Genomic DNA, 16,621 nt, shown 5'->3' on the forward strand with positions numbered 1-16,621 from the left:
GTATAGTAGTCATTTCTGTCGTTTTGCCTTCAATTTCATACATCCGGTTGAATCAAGCTTTAATTTTGGTGGAAAGCTAAGTGAAGACCTTTGAGTTCCTGTGTGTATTTGATGGTAGTTTAAACTGTAAGCTGAAATAAGCTTTGATAAGGTGGTTTGAAATGCTCACAAACTGAACTCTCAGAGCAGTACCGGAAAGGAATTTGTGTCGAGTGTTCACAGCTGCTCATATGCTGAAAACACTGTATCATGAGCATCATGCGCTCTCTCTCTCTCTCTCTCTCTCTCTCTCTCTCTCTCTCTCTCTCTGTTTCTCTCTGAGTATGTGTGTAGTAAAAGAGAGAGCAGAGCAGCAATTCTCCTTCATTTCTCGTATTTAGGCTATTTATATGGCATCCCTTTGCAGGTTAATAATCACATTTGGCCATATCGCAATTTGAATTTGATCAATTGTCAAATTGTCATTCATTTCATCAATCGTTAAAGGTAATTAATGAAAATCTATTTTTTTTTTTTTTAAATAAACTCTACATGGTGAACAGCTTGAAACTAAAAAAAATATGAGACATATTTTTGTTCATTGAAAGCTTTATTTATGCAAAATTTGATTTTTGACAGACCAAACGCTCTAATACACACTTGAAAACGTCAACATTTGAAGAAAAAATCCTTTCTTTTGAAGGACATGTGAAAACATGAAACCAAAGTACTATATGTGCATGTAGCTTACTGCTTAAATATTTAAATAAATACACTTAAGAAATGCGAGAATTGGTATTTTCCTCTTCAAAAATTTTGAGTTCATTTTATTTTTAATACATTCAGGCTTTGTTTAGAAATTTGTGAATTGTAAAATTTACTGATAATATATTACTGTTAATAATATCTTGTATAGAAGATACAGATTCGAGTTCATTCAAATGTAATGGATAATACAGGGAGACTGGCGGATCAACAATGCTTGTTATCATTTTATACTTTAACACTATCACAGTTTATGCAGTAAACGTAAAGTTCATCTATAGAGAAATGAAGTGAAGGAAGTGATGGATGCACATCTGTTTTCTGATTCTGTGTTGCTGACAAGACGTAGCATGCAGCCTCTAGTGGCGGATGACTGTATACAGCAGATTGTCTTCTCTCTATTTCCTGGCACGATTACTGAATGCATGATTACTAAACACATTTGTGCTGAAATTGATTAATCGAAGATTGAAAAGCTTAATCGATCAAGGGCTCGTCAGAGGCTAAGATTCATTGCATCAGCTGTCGGTGAACATGTCACACTAAGTGATCACTGATATGTTGAATATCATCAAAAAGTTGAAAAATATTGTGTGTGTTTGTTTTAACTACAATGTCTAGCTCTACTGTCAGCAGAGAAGCTCATTTTGTAAAGTAATAAAATGCAGTGTTAAGGAACTGTTGACTGCACCACACAACATTCTCTAATGACTCGTTTATCAAGCCGTTCTATGAACTAGATAAACAGAGTATACCATGTATAAACAGAATTTGATTCTGATCCATTACAGGAGACTGAATATCAGTGCAATGCAAGAGGCTACTGACCTGCTATTAGAGACCCATTACTTCAGCACCTTCTGTGCTCTGAACTCAGAGACCCACTTTAAGAACCCTGTGAAGATCCTAGATTTGGCTCATCTGGAACCTGGTGTCTCGTTCAGTCAGAGACACTTTCACAGGTAGGATTCTTTCTGTCCAGTAAATGTAAAGAACTGTACAGCTAGGAAACTGAGGAGGGACATTTTGTTTATTGTTTTGATAATAGCAAAAATAGTGGTTGACTGATGGTTTGCCGATGGTGGAAACTGATAATTAAAGGAATATCACAACCAAAAATGAAAATTCTGTTATCATTTACTCAACCGTGTGATGTTTTAAACCTGCATGACTTTCTGTCTTCCATGTAACACAAAAGGAAAATTTTCATGCTGCTTTTTTTTCAATGAAAGTGAATGGGGATATACACTCATTGAACACTTTATTGGTAACAACTGTACACCTACTTATTTATATGATTATCTAATCAGCCAATTGTGTGGCAGCAGTGCAGTGAATAAAATCATTCAGATACGGGTCAGGAGATTCAGTTATTGTTCAAATCAACCATCAGAACTGGGAAAACATGTGATTTCAGTGATTTCGACCATGGCATGATTGTTGGTGCCAGACGCGCTGGTTTGAGTTTTCTGTAACTGCTGATCTCCTGGGATTTTCACACACAACAGTATCTAGTGTTTACTCAGAATGGTGCCAAAAACAAAAAACATCCAGTGAGCGGCAGTTCTGCTGATGGAAATGCTTTGTTGATGAGAGAGGTCAACGGAGAATGGCCAGACTGGTTCGAGCTGGCAGAAAGGCTATGGTAACTCAGATACAATTGTAATGAGCAGAAGAGCATCTCAGAATGCATAACATGTCGAACCTTAAGGTGGCAGAAGACCACGTCAGGCGCTTTATTAGGAACATAGAGTTCCTAATAAACTGCTCATTGAGTTTACACTGTCAAGCTTCAAAAATGTAAAAAAAAAACAAAACACCATAAATGTAGTACTCTTGCACTATATTTCAAATCTTCTGAAGCAATACAATAGCTTTGTGAGAGAAACAGGCTGAAATTTACGTTTTTATTTACTGATAATCACTGACTGCACTCTTGGCACTATAGCCAAATTTGATTATACTCTAGGGCTGTGACTGAGGGGAAGATTTTCTGCAAATAGCACTGAAAGCTTTAAAATGCAGATGTATGTAATTCCAATATAATACAAATTTCTATAATATTAGCACAAAATTCACAAAACAGTATTAGAAAACAGAAAATGAGCATTATCGATTGACAAGCCTGTCTGTAGATTTTGGAACTGACATATGGAGAAGCTACTGTTGAATTGGCCGAGCAGACCTCTTTAATTGCCGATACAGATATCTCAGAATGTCTAAATATTTCTGATTATATCTGCCTGACCTCTATATTGGTCTGCCACTAACCAACAATATATTCCAGAGTTACCAAAATGGAATTAAGTGCTCTTCTCACAATTTGCAGAAGGATTGATTTGGACTTGACAAATGCAACTGAAAGCTTGTCATTTCATTCTAATATCCATTTTTCAACTTCATGTGTAAAGGGATTCATTGTTCAAAAGTTGAAGCATTAAAAGCTTCAATACCCTCTTGGCAAAGTTCTTCTTTGCTCAGAGCTACAAAGAAGTTTGAAAAAGTTGAGCAGCTGTATACATACAGACACTGCTAATGTGCTAACACTCTATAAGCAGCCATAACATGCACTGATTACCCTCTGTTTTTGTATTTTGTGATGACACTGATAATCCTGCAAAGATGGGTGTTTAAAAGGGTGCTAGACTGAAAGTGAAGGGTGCCGATGAGCAGAATACAGACAAAAGAATAATGATTAGAGGCATATCTTACTTTGGGCAGAAGTGTAAATGGCTTTCGGCTGCAGACAACACATGACGGAAGCAACATATCAGACAGAGTGAATTGTGATTTAAGAGTATTTGAGGAGATTTTGTTCCTTTTGTATGTAGACTAATTAAAAAAATTACATGACATGTTCTTGGAAAATGTCTCTATGCGAATGATCGTACAGGTGTAGTTAAGTTTACACCAGCTCGGCAACTCTGTACGCCAATGTTTTCATGTTTCATGTTTACTTAACCACCAGTTCAACGTTTTTGTGAGAGTTTGCGCTGGTGAGCTGTTTAGAACCACCGAACAAACTCAAAAACACCTTCTCTTTGGTCATATTTATTTGAAATGATGTCACAAACCTTTGTTATTCGATTTCACTAGAAGTATATTGGCACCTTTAGCCTTCACTATATAAATAGCTTCTGATTTCCTAGAAAGATATAAGGCTAGCGGTCATTTGACAACATGCTGCCAATAGTCGCCACGGCTAATTCATTTCCCAGCAATAAACCCTCTAAGCCTGGTAAATATTTGCATTCATAATGCCAATTATGACTTAATCACTTGAATCATGTTCTTCAACCAATGGGCTTTATCATCTACAAGCTTGTATCATATTATTTAAAATACATGTTAAAAATACACTACACACAATGTGAAAGACACAATAGCTCTATACCAGATAGGATGTCCAGTCTTCACTCTAAAAAATGCTGGGTTAAAAATAACCCAAATTGGGTTGTTTTTAGCCAGCCGCTGTTTAAATATGGGACAGAACACATGTTGGGCTAAACTAACCCAGCAAGTTGTGTTGTTCATTTTAACCCAGCAAATGGGTTATTTGTTCAACCCAAATGTTGGTTCATTTTTACAGGAATGCTGGGCTACCAAAAAGGTTAAAGAAAGAATCAACCCATAATGTTAGCAATCCAACAGTCATCGGAATACTGGAAGCATGATTAATAAATGTAATTTTTGTGCAATAACTGGTCGAAGTTTGCATAAGTTTGTGATTGTTCACACAAGTGTTCGACTCACTGGTGATGGTTCTGAAGTACAAAGAAAAACTCAGACTTTGATTCGATGGCTTATATTTATTTATTAATTAATAGTTACCTTATTTTTTTCCCCTGACTTTTTCTACTCTAAACTCAAATATGTTTTCAGTGTTTACCATGCACACCAATGCTTTTCATGTGTTGAACTTGGATGAAGCCCCGCATGGTCTTCCGTTGAGCGGTGTGTTGAAGCACGTGACGTGAGTGTTGTGAAACGGCCTTTGTATCAGCGACACACCACTCGTTTCCAGTGTAGACAGGGTGATATAGTGTATGAACTAAATGAATCATGTCGTTGATATATTTTGGATTCGAAAAGGTAAATTTCGCCAAAAGGAGTTGATGTAATATGAGCAATCCAGTTCTGATTATGGAATGGTATCTTTGCATTTTCTGGTGTACAGTAATGATATAATAGATAAAAACACTGACACAAACCTTATTTCACCAAATAAATCCTCCAATTTGTCCACGCCGAGAACCACTTTCTCCTGAAGATGATCCAAAGAGCCCGCGTCAGGTAACTCATCAGCTGGGTTGTTCTGACGCCACTGCTGGGTTGTCGCATCAGGGTGGGGGGAGAGGTGTATAAACCTTATTCACGCTAGTGCCATCTTTGATTTTTTTGGTTATTAACTATTTTTATTGATTCCATTCAACATGCCAAACAGACATAACAGAAAATGTGGAATCACATTATATGAAACTAAAACCCTCCCCCCTCTCCCCCAGACTTAGCAGGGCGTTATACACTGATGCCTCATGACCTTTTCCAAAAGCAGTAATCACCACTCCCAGAGTATCTGCCGCTTTAGAGGGGTGTATGCTACTCCCAAAAATAGTACAAAGCAGGTGGCGCAGCTGTAAATACCTAAAAGATTGAGACCTGGGAATCCCAAAATTTTGAACCTTATTTTCAAAGGATCTCAACACTCCACTCTCATATAGGTCACCGAGCGTATTAACCTCCCTCACAATCCACTCTGTCCAGCAGAAAGGGGACTTATTAATACAAAACTTTGGGTTCAGCCATATGCTCAGAGCAACATTTAAATAAATGTCCAAATTAAACACTCTGGACACTTTTGTCCAAACCACGTGCAAATGCGATATAATGGGGTGTAACTTAACATCTCCGGTTAGTTTGATAGAAAGGCTTTGCAATGGCGAAATAGGGGCAAGAACTTCCTGTTCAATACAAAACTAGGGAGGGGCTCTCTCAGGTGGAAGTGACCAATGAGCCAAATATCTGAGACCAAATGCATAATAATAAAACAAAATCTTGGATAGGCCTAGCCCACCTTTGTTAATTGGCCTATGCAATTTACTGCAATGTAATCTGGGGCTTTTACCATTCCAAATGAAGGACTTAGCTATGCAATCAAACTGCTTGAAGTAAGAGAGGGGGACATCTATAGGGAGAGATTGTAGCAGGTAGTTGAATTTTGGAATACAATTCATTTTAATAACATTAACCTTCCCAATCATAGATAAATGTAATGAAGCCCACCTGCCCACATCGCTTGAAAAACTTTTTATTAAAGGGTCAAAATTAACTCTAACTAAATCACACAAATTTGTGGGAATAAAATACCCAAATACTTAATGCCCTGTTTGGGCCACTAGAAGGCACCTGGATGAAAAGCCGTTACCAGGCAGTATGCTGTCAGAGACAAAGCTTCGGATTTAGACAATTAACTCTGTATCCTGAGAATTTAGAAAAGGAATGAATAATTCTGTGGATGCAAGGCATAGATCTAGTAGGGTCAGAGACAAATAATAAAATATCATCTGCGTAAAGCAAAATCTTATGCGCCACACCTCCCGCCATCACCCCTGGAAAATCATCCACCTTTCTTATCGCGGCTGCTAATGGTTCCAGGGCAAGACAGAACAATAATGGGGAAAGAGGGCAACCCTGCCAGGTGCCTCTGTCCAGAGTAAAATAATCAGAAATTAATCCATTTGTTTGTACCGCCGCTACTGGGTGTCTATAAAGTAACTTAATCCATCCAATAAAAGCATTCCCGAACCCGTACATTTCCAAAATCTTAAAAAGATAATCCCATTCTACCATATCAAATGCCTTTTCGGCTTCAAGTGAGATGGCAGCGACTGGAGTTTGATCATTCGCCACTGATCACATGATACTGATGAAACGCCAGATGTTATCAAAAGAGCTATGGCCCAGAATAAACCCCACCTGATCTATATGTATAAGAAATGTCATAACTTTACTTAATCGGTTAGCCAAAATTTTTGATAATATTTTAACGTCTAGCTGGATCAGGGAAATTGGACGGTACTCTAAAACTCGCTTGGATCTTTGTCATTTTTAAGAATCAGACTGCTTGTGTCATGGTTGGCGGAAGCTTTCCATTCTTTAATGATTCCGTATAAACTTCTAGCAAAAGTGGAGCCAGTTCTGTAGCATAAGATCTAAAAAATACAGTGGCAAAGCCATCTCGCCTGTAGGCAAGGCCTTAATTATCTCGCCAAGCTCCTCCAAGTTTATCTCAGAATCAAGATAATTTTTTTGCTCAGTCGTCAGTTTAGGAAGTTCTATATAATATAATAATCCTCATCAGTAGACGAAGACGTAGAACTATAGAGATCAAGATAGAATTCTTTAAAAGCATTATTAATATCAATGGTCGAGGTAAATATTTCACCACCAGCAGATTTCACTGAGGGAATGGTAGAAAAAGACTCTCTCTGTTTTATATATCTAGCCAGGAGTTTCCCTGCTTTGTCCCCCGACTCAAAGTATGACTGTTTTGCCCTGAATAGCCAAAACTCCACCTTCCATGACAAAATAGTATTATATCTGTATTTCAATCGGGTCAATTCCCTGAGGCCATTAGACGACATTCGGCGCTTCAGCTCTGCCTTGGCACTTGTAATATTCCCTTCCAATTCCACAAGTTCTTGTGCTTTGGATTTTTTTAAGTGTCTCCCAAGCCACGCCCACAGAGGATACTGAGGACCAGTTGGTCTCCATACAGACATTGATTTCAGCCTTTAGCATATGTTGGAATTCAGGATTTTGCAAAAGGGATACATTAAAGTGCCAACTATATGATTTCTTTTTCTCCATATGTGGCAACACCTCTAAACACACCAGGGCGTGATCTGAGACTAAAATGTTTCCGACTGAGCAATCAACCACAGATGAAATGAGGGACTTAGATATATATATATATATATATATAAAAAAATCTATTCCAGAGTAAATCTTATGGACTGATGAAAAAAATGTATAGTCACTACCAGATGGGTTGAAAAGTCTCCAAATCTGTAAGACCAAGATTTTTACACATACTGTGAAGCGTCAATGTCGCTCTAGGGGGCTTGCACACTTTTGCTTCACTATGATCAAGGACTGAGTCCATCAAAAGATTAAAGTCTCCTTCCAATATTATATCATGATATATATATTCAAGATCTATAAAAAAGTCCTGATCATCAATGTTAGGTGCATAAATATTAGCCAAAATAAGACGTTGTCCCTGAATTTCAGCAAAAACAATAATTCCTAATTTATCTTTGCTCTGTTTGAAACATTTGAATTGTAGATGTTTACTTATCAGCATAATGACTCCCCTGCTCTTACTTGAGCCAGCACTATAAAAAAAATGCCTACCCCATATCTTTCCAAATTTGTCAGCTTCCTGTGGAGAAAGATGCATTTCTTGAAGAAACTGAAGAATCATATTTCTTACACTTAAGAAGAGAAATATCCTTCCTTCTTTTTATGGGGTGGCCCAACCCATTCACATGCCAAGTGGAGAGAGACAGTCCACTCATATTAACATTTGACATTTTGACATATAAAAAAAATAGATTGTGTGTCAAAAACAAGATTATAAAGGCCACATTCCAACACCCATCAAAACTCGAACATCCCCCAGTACAAAAAAAAAAAGAAAAACATGCGCATTAACCCCGCACACAACAGAGCCTACTGGCGCCCATCCCTCCAAACTCAAACAGTCCATGTACGCCTACGAGAACCCCCATGACAACTTTGCTGTCGGATTGCTCAAGTCTGGTGTTTCTATACAAATTTTGTGAGACAGAATTAAACAGCAAGAGATAATCTATAAAACAAACTCCAGCCAATAGACAGAATAAGCACAAAGAGCATGTAGCTTCATCCATAAATCTGTCCTGAAGGTGTGACACTCTACAAATTAAACTCCAGCCGCTAGGTGGAACCAGCACAAAAAGAACGTGCAGATTCTTCAAACAGTCAAATGAACGTTCGGTGAGCCGGTCCACTCGGCTGCAACATGAGTGCAAACAAATGACTTAATCACTCCAATGTCTTTGCAAGAAATACTCCACAAAACAAACCCCAGCCAACAGGAGTAATAAGCACAAAGAGCATGTAGATTCATCCACAAAACTGTCCCGAAGGTGTGCCAATCTACAAAATAAACTCCAGCCGCTAGGCGGAACCAGCACAAAAAAAAGTGCGCAGAAGCTTTAAACAGTCAAGCGAATGTTCAGTGAGTCGGTCCACTCGGCTGCAACGTGAGTACAATGAGATGACTTGTTCACTCCATTGACTTTATTAAGGACATCGCCTGCTGTGGGCATGTGAATGTTTTACGGCCATCCTTAGCATCTATTCTCAATTTGTCAGGGAATATCAGTGCAAAAGTGATCTTCCATTGGTGTAAAAGTTTCTTGCATTCCTTGAATCGATCATGTTTCTCTCTTGTCGAATTCACAAAGTCTGGGAACAAGAAAATGCTGTGGTTCTTCCAAGAAAGCCTTCCTTTACTCCTCACCTCACAATAAAAACACAAGATCTTTATTGGATGATCTCAGAAATTTGGCCAGAATTGATCGGGGCCTGTCTCCCACTGCGGATCGACGAGTAGAAACCCTGTGAGCTCGCTCGATTTCCAGCTTATGGCCTGCTATGTCGAGCAGATTCGAAAAGAGCCCATCCAGGAATTTCACCATACCCTGTCCCTCTGCTCCCTCAGGGATTCCAACAATACAAATATTATACCACCGGCTACGGTTCTCCATGTCCTCCAACTTCTCCCAGACATGCTCCAAATCCACCTTGGTCACTAGTGGATTAGCAGATATTTCCCTCTCTGATGACTCCAGATAATCGATCTGTTGCTCGACATCCCCCACTCTTGTAACCACATCAGAGAACTTCGCCTCCATGGCAGTGACCAATCTACGTATCACAGCAAGATCCTTCAAGTCAGCAACGACCTTCATCAGCATTGCCGACATGTTCAGCATCTCTCGCCGCATTTCCCGCATCTCTCCGACTAAATCGACTCCCTGGCTCACGGCCTGCTCGGGGGTGTCAGCTTGAGCACATAAGTGTCTTTTAATGTCTCCAGAGCCTGAGGATTTTGAATTCTTTGACATATTGTCCCCCTAGAACAGTTATGGAACAGAGTGTATCGAATCTCACCGGTTTATGTCATAAAAAGTATTAAAACTAGCAATGTGTGCAGAGCTCGCAGTTCACACGTCCGATCCTCGCATGGCGTCACCACCATCTTTGATTTTTAATGGGAATGACAAGGAGGCTGTGAGGGATAGATTTACCATCTCTTCAATGGGCTGTACTGCAGTTTAAAGTGTTTTTGGATCATTCCACGGACAAAACATTGATACAATATCTGTCCAAGAGCATTCAGTATACAAAGAACTCCAGACAACATGAGTTGAGGAAAATCAGATGTGATCTAAGAGCTTTATACAGCTTGATACCACTCATACCATTGAAAAGATGGCAAGTCTATCCCTCACAGCCTCATTGTCATTCCCATTAAAAATCAAAGATGGTGCTACTGCGAACAAGGTGTCAGTAACCTAGTTTCCATCCACTTTTCGTACTGTTTTGTAATCGACAAAGTGAAAATGCGTAAAAATAATGTTTGCGAAATTTGAGGTCTTCTGCATGTTTCCATTCAAATGGCCTTTTATCGATAAAAATGGTGTGTGTGATGACGTCATGCTTAAAAAAAAAAAACACTTTGTTGCATAAATTTTGGTTTATTTGCTGTTTCCATACAGAAATGTGTGTATATCGCTAATTGTGTACCTTTCGCCTCCCAGATGTCCCTAATGTTTCTTCCCCCGAAGTTTTGGTAAAATGGGGAGAGCATTGAGACAATTCATTGAAATTAGCCAGCTTACTGTCATTTCACAAATAAATGCAACCAGAAGTCGAGGAATTGCAATCAAAAGGGAGTTGTTGCCCTTCTGATAGGACTGTAATATTGGCCCTGATGTTGCGCATATTGCAGGTTGCCACCGGTTCCAAAAGCGAAAGCGAATCATCGAAAGCGAATCATCATGGCCCTGTTCAAGCTGGCAACCTGCAACAAGTAGTGGGGGAAACTTTTGGTCTTAGTATAAGGACCATCCATCAATGTTTATATGCTGTGTGCACAGCTATTAAAGCAAAATTGATGCAGTGTAATATCAGGGTTTACATATATGATACATTCCTGATATTCAATAGGCTATTTTGAACAATCATCTAATCTAAGCATTGATCAGCACCAATAGAAATTGATTATTATCTAAAATTATTTTGAGTGTCATAATGCAATTGACATTTTCTGAAGAAGCTCAGCAAATGCGATCTTAGTTAAAGCAGGTTAGATTTAAATTATTTTAAATGTTAGATTTTAAAATAAGTTTTAAAATTCTCAAAAGCTAGTTTTTCTGAGGGTGAACTCAGCATTGGACAAATAGTTTTGATAGTTTTGATAGTCTTGAAAAAAAGTGCAGAACATTCTGAGAATGTCATTCAGCCAACTTTTCTCGTCTACAGAACAGGGTAAGGCTAATTTAAGTTTGTGTAAAGAAAAGGCAAGTATATAGGCCTAACAATATTATCTTTTCATTTTGTAATTTATTTAATTTAATACATGGAATTTTGCTGGCATTTTTTCAAAAGTAAGCTAAACAATAATTGTATAGAATTGGGCTATGTTAGTGTTCCAAAAAGCACAGTGATGCTTTTCTCCTAGTATTGTGTATTTATTATTAATTTAAAATATCTTTGTGCACAGAAATATATGTTTTTGGTATTGTGGGCTAATTCCATGACTGCCGTCTATTATTTTGAATGGTGTGGAAAAAGCAACTTGAATAAATAGACGGATCAAAATAAAAGTCTTCCAAAATAATTAAATGCAGAAATAAAATACATGAACTATCAATACAACTTAACAAATTCTGTTTAACAAATTAGTGAGTCATCTACAGTGGCCATTCATTTGTTCTCCGTGCACTTGTTGATGACAGGTGCATGATACGAGATATTTGTGTTGGCACTCCTGGAAGTGTCATGATGCAGATATGTTTGCAGCATTGGATCTGTGCAGGTATGCCGTTAAGACCAATCAATAACAGTGCGAGTAATGCTTCACGTACAATAAATTGGCTTTCAGGGATGTATACCTTGTCGTCATGATTAACAATAGGCTAACGATTGGGGTAAAATCTGTCATTTGACACAAAATTTTTGCGTTAATGCCAATTTCCTTGACAAAAAGTGTTTCCAAACCAGTTTTTCGCAACATATCGGCGTATCGACATAAAGTTTATGCGCTAGAGTTACACGGAAAAATATTATATCGACACTTGTGAAATTTTAGCGATAATTTGCATTTCCATCAGCTACATCGGTAAACTTTTTGATGCGTTACACCTTTTGTCGCAAAAAAACCCTTGGATGGAAACGTAGTTAGTGAAAATGACCCAGCGGCTGGGTTACACAAAACTACAGAGAAAAAAATAATCCAATAAAATGACCCAACAGGCCCAACCCAGCATATGAGTTGAAAAAAATAACCCAGCATTATAACCCAATAACCCAGAGTGTTGAGGCTAGTATTTCATTAGACGGCTCTTGAGATTTAAAGGCAGGCGTGTGCTGAGGCTGTTGCTAGGGAACAGATATTAGACCAAAGCATGATGCTGACAAAATCAGAATCAGAATCAGCATTATTGCCAAGTATGCTTACACATACACGGAATTTGTTTTGGTGACAGGAGCTTCCAGTGTACAACAATACAAAAACAATACAAAAACAGCAGCAAGACATAGATAATAATAAAAAATAAAAAATAAAACTAATTATACACATACGTACAGACACACACATACATACATACACATATACAGGTGCATCTCAATAAATTAGAATGTCGTGGAAAAGTTCATTTATTTCAGTAATTCAACTCAAATTGTGAAACTCGTGTATTAAATAAATTCAGTGCACACAGACTGAAGTAGTTTAAGTCTTTGGTTCTTTTAATTGTGATGATTTTGGCTCACATTTAACAAAAACCCACCAATTCACTATCTCAAAAAATTAGAATACATCATAAGACCAATAAAAAAAATATTTTTAGTGAATTGTTGGCCTTCTGGAAAGTATGTTCATTTACTGTATATGTACTCAATACTTGTTAGGGGCTCCTTTTGCTTTAATTACTGCCTCAGTTCGGCGTGGCATGGAGGTGATCAGTTTGTGGCACTGCTGAGGTGGTATGGAAGCCCAGGTTTCTTTGACAGTGGCCTTCAGCTCATCTGCATTTTTTGGTCTCTTGTTTCTCATTTTCCTCTTGACAATACCCCATAGATTCTCTATGGGGTTCAGGTCTGGTGAGTTTGCTGGCCAGTCAAGCACACCAACACCATGGTCATTTAACCAACTTTTGGTGCTTTTGGCAGTGTGGGCAGGTGCCAAATCCTGCTGGAAAATGAAATCAGCATCTTTAAAAAGCTGGTCAGCAGAAGGAAGCATGAAGTGCTCCAAAATGTCTTGGTAAACGGGTGCAGTGACTTTGGTTTTCAAAAAACACAATGGACCAACACCAGCAGATGACATTGCACCCCAAATCATCACAGACTGTGGAAACTTAACACTGGACTTCAAGTAACTTGGGCTATGAGCTTCTCCACCCTTCCTCCAGACTCTAGGACCTTGGTTTCCAAATGAAATACAAAACTTACTCTCATCTAAAAAGAGGACTTTGGACCACTGGGCAACAGTCCAGTTCTTCTTCTCCTTAGCCCAGGTAAGACGCCTCTGACATTGTCTGTGGTTCAGGAGTGGCTTAACAAGAGGAATACGACAACTGTAGCCAAATTCCTTGACATGTCTGTGTGTGGTGGCTCTTGATGCCTTGACCCCAGCCTCAGTCCATTCCTTGTGAAGTTCACCCAAATTCTTGAATCGATTTTGCTTGACAATCATAAGGCTGCGGTTCTCTCGGTTGGTTGTGCATCTTTTTCTTCCACACTTTTTCCTTCCATTCAACTTTCTGTTAACATGCTTGGATACAGCACTCTGTGAACAACCAGCTTCTTTGGCAATGAATGTTTGTGGCTTACCCTCCTTGTGAAGGGTGTCAATGATTGTCTTCTGGACAACTGTCAGATCAGCAGTCTTCCCCATGATTGTGTAGCCTAGTGAACCAAACTGAGAGACCATTTTGAAGGCTCAGGAAACCTTTGTAGGTGTTTTGAGTTGATTAGCTGATTGGCATGTCACCATATTCTAATTTTTTGAGATAGTGAATTGGTGGGTTTTTGTTAAATGTGAGCCAAAATCATCACAATTAAAAGAACCAAAGACTTAAACTACTTCAGTCTGTGTGCATTGAATTTATTTAATACATGAGTTTCACAATTTGAGTTGAATTACTGAAATAAATTAACTTTTCCACGACATTCTAATTTATTGAGATGCACCTGTACACATGGGTAGTGCAAATCTAATACAATCTGTTATGTACAGTGCAAATACAATCTGTTATGTACAGTGCAAATGTTTTGTTTTCTTTCTCAGAGGAATGAAATGGCAGAAGAGGTTGGATGTGTTGGATAAATATAAGAAAGACTAAACTGTGTATTGCACATCGTTGTTGCTCAATGGGGCAGTTTAACTGTTCATGAGATGGATAGCCTGAGGGAAAAAAACTGTTCCTGTGCCTGACGGTTCTGGTGCTCAGAGCTCTGAAGCGTCGGCCAGAAGGCAACAGTTCAAAAAGGTAGTGGGCAGGGTGAGTGGGGTCCAGAGGGCAACCAATAATCTTCTCAGCAGTCCAAACTGTCCTTTGTAGTCTTCTGTTGTCTGATTTCGTAGCTGAACCAAACCAGACAGTTGTTGAAGTGCAGAGGACAGACTCAGTGACTGCTGAGTAAAACTGTATCAGCAGCGCCTGTGGCAGGTTGAATTTCCTCAGCTGGTGAAGGAAGTACAACCTCTGCTGGGCCTTTTTCATAATGGAGTCAATGTGGGTCTCCCACTTCAGGTCCTGAGAGATGGTAGTGCCCAGGAACCTGAATGACTCCACTGCTGCCACAGTGCCGTTTAGAATGGAGAGGGGGTCAGTGTTGGGGTGTTTCTCCTAAAGTCCACAATGATCTCCACTGTTTTGAGTGTGTTCAGCTCAAGGTTGTTTTGACTGCACCAGACAGCCAGCTGTTCAACCTCCCTTCTGTATGCAGACTCATCGTCATCTCGGATGAGGCCGATGACAGTGGTGTCGTCTGCAAACTTCAGGAGCTTGACAGAGGGGTCCTTGGCGATGCAGTGATTGGTGTAGAGGAAGAAGAGTAGTGGGGAGAGCACACATCCCTGGGGGGCACCAGTGCTGATTGTACAGGTGCTAGAAGTGAGTTTCCCGTCTCACAAACTGCTGCCTGTCCATCAGAAAGCTGGTAATCCACTGACAGATAGACATGGGAACAGAGAGTTGGTGTAATTTATTCTGGAGTATAGCTGGGATGATGGTGTTGAAAGCCGAACTGAAGTCCACAAAAAGGATCCTTGCAAATGTCCCTGGTCTGTCCAGATGTTGCAGGATATGATGCAATCCTATGTTGACTGCATCATCCACAGACTTGTTTGCTCGATAAGCAAATTCAAGGGGATCTAGAAAGGGTCCAGTGATGTCCTTCAGGTGGGCTAACACCAGTCTTTCAAATGATTTCATGACCACAGACGTCAGGGCGACAGGTCTGTAGTCATTAAGTCCTGTGATTTTTGGTTTCTTTTGGACAGGAATAATGATTGAGCGTTTGAAGCAGCATGGGACTTCACACTGCTCCAGTGATCTATTGAAGATCTGTGTGAAGATGGTAGCCAGCTGGTTAGCACAGGATCGAAGACACGCTGGCAAGATGCCATCTGGGCCTGAAGCCTTCCTCGTCTTTTGTTTCTGAAAGACGTGGCTCACATCATCTTCACAGATCTTAAGTGCAGGTTGAGTAGCAGGAGGGGGGTTGCAGGAGGTGTTGGTGTTTGTGTGAAGTGAAGGTCAGACTGGGTGTGGGGTGTGAGATTGGGCCTTTCAAATCTGCAGTAGAACACATTCAGGTCGTCAGCAATTTGTTGGTTCCCTACAGGGTTGGGGGTAGGAGTCCTGTAATTTGTGAGTTGTTTCATGCCACTCCACACTTATGCAGGGTCATTAGCTGAAAACTTGTTTTTCAGCTTCTCAGAGTATATTCTTTTAGCCACTCTGATTTCCTTGTTCAGTGTGTTCCTGGCCTGATTGTACAAGACTTTATCCCCACCCCTGTAAGCATCCTCTTTGGCCTGACGAAGCTACCTGAGCTCTGCTGTAAACCACGGTTTGTCATTGTTGAACTTTAAATAAGTCCTAGTAGGAATGCACATATCCTCACTGAAACTGATATATGATGTAACAGTATCTGTGAGCTCGTCCAGGTCTGTGGCTGCAGCCTCAGAAACATTCCAATCCATGCAATCGAAGCAGGCTTGTAGTTCCCGCTCTGCTTCATTGGTCCATCTCTTTACAGTTCTTACTACTGGCTTGGTTGATTTTAATTTCTGCCTGTAGGTTGGAAGAAGATGAACCAGACAGTGATCAGAGAGTCCCAAAGCTGCTCTAGGGACAGAGCGATATGCATTCTTTATTGTTGTGTAACAATGATCCAGTATGTTCCTGTCTCTGGTGGGGCATGTGATGTGCTGTTTGTATTTGGGCAGTTCACGTGTGAGATTTGCTTTGTTAAAATCCCCAAGAATAATAATAACTGAGTCCGGGTATTGTTGTTCCATGTCTGTGAT

General features: G+C 39.5%; 1 pseudogene; it reads left to right on the forward strand.

The window, feature by feature from the left end:
- LOC127425872 (tRNA pseudouridine synthase-like 1) overlaps positions 1 to 16,621 on the forward strand; it is a 45,432-nt pseudogene that overhangs the window by 19,537 nt on the left and 9,274 nt on the right.

The sequence above is a fragment of the Myxocyprinus asiaticus genome, chromosome 35, assembly GCF_019703515.2.
Source record: "Myxocyprinus asiaticus isolate MX2 ecotype Aquarium Trade chromosome 35, UBuf_Myxa_2, whole genome shotgun sequence".
Taxonomy (NCBI): domain Eukaryota; kingdom Metazoa; phylum Chordata; class Actinopteri; order Cypriniformes; family Catostomidae; genus Myxocyprinus; species Myxocyprinus asiaticus.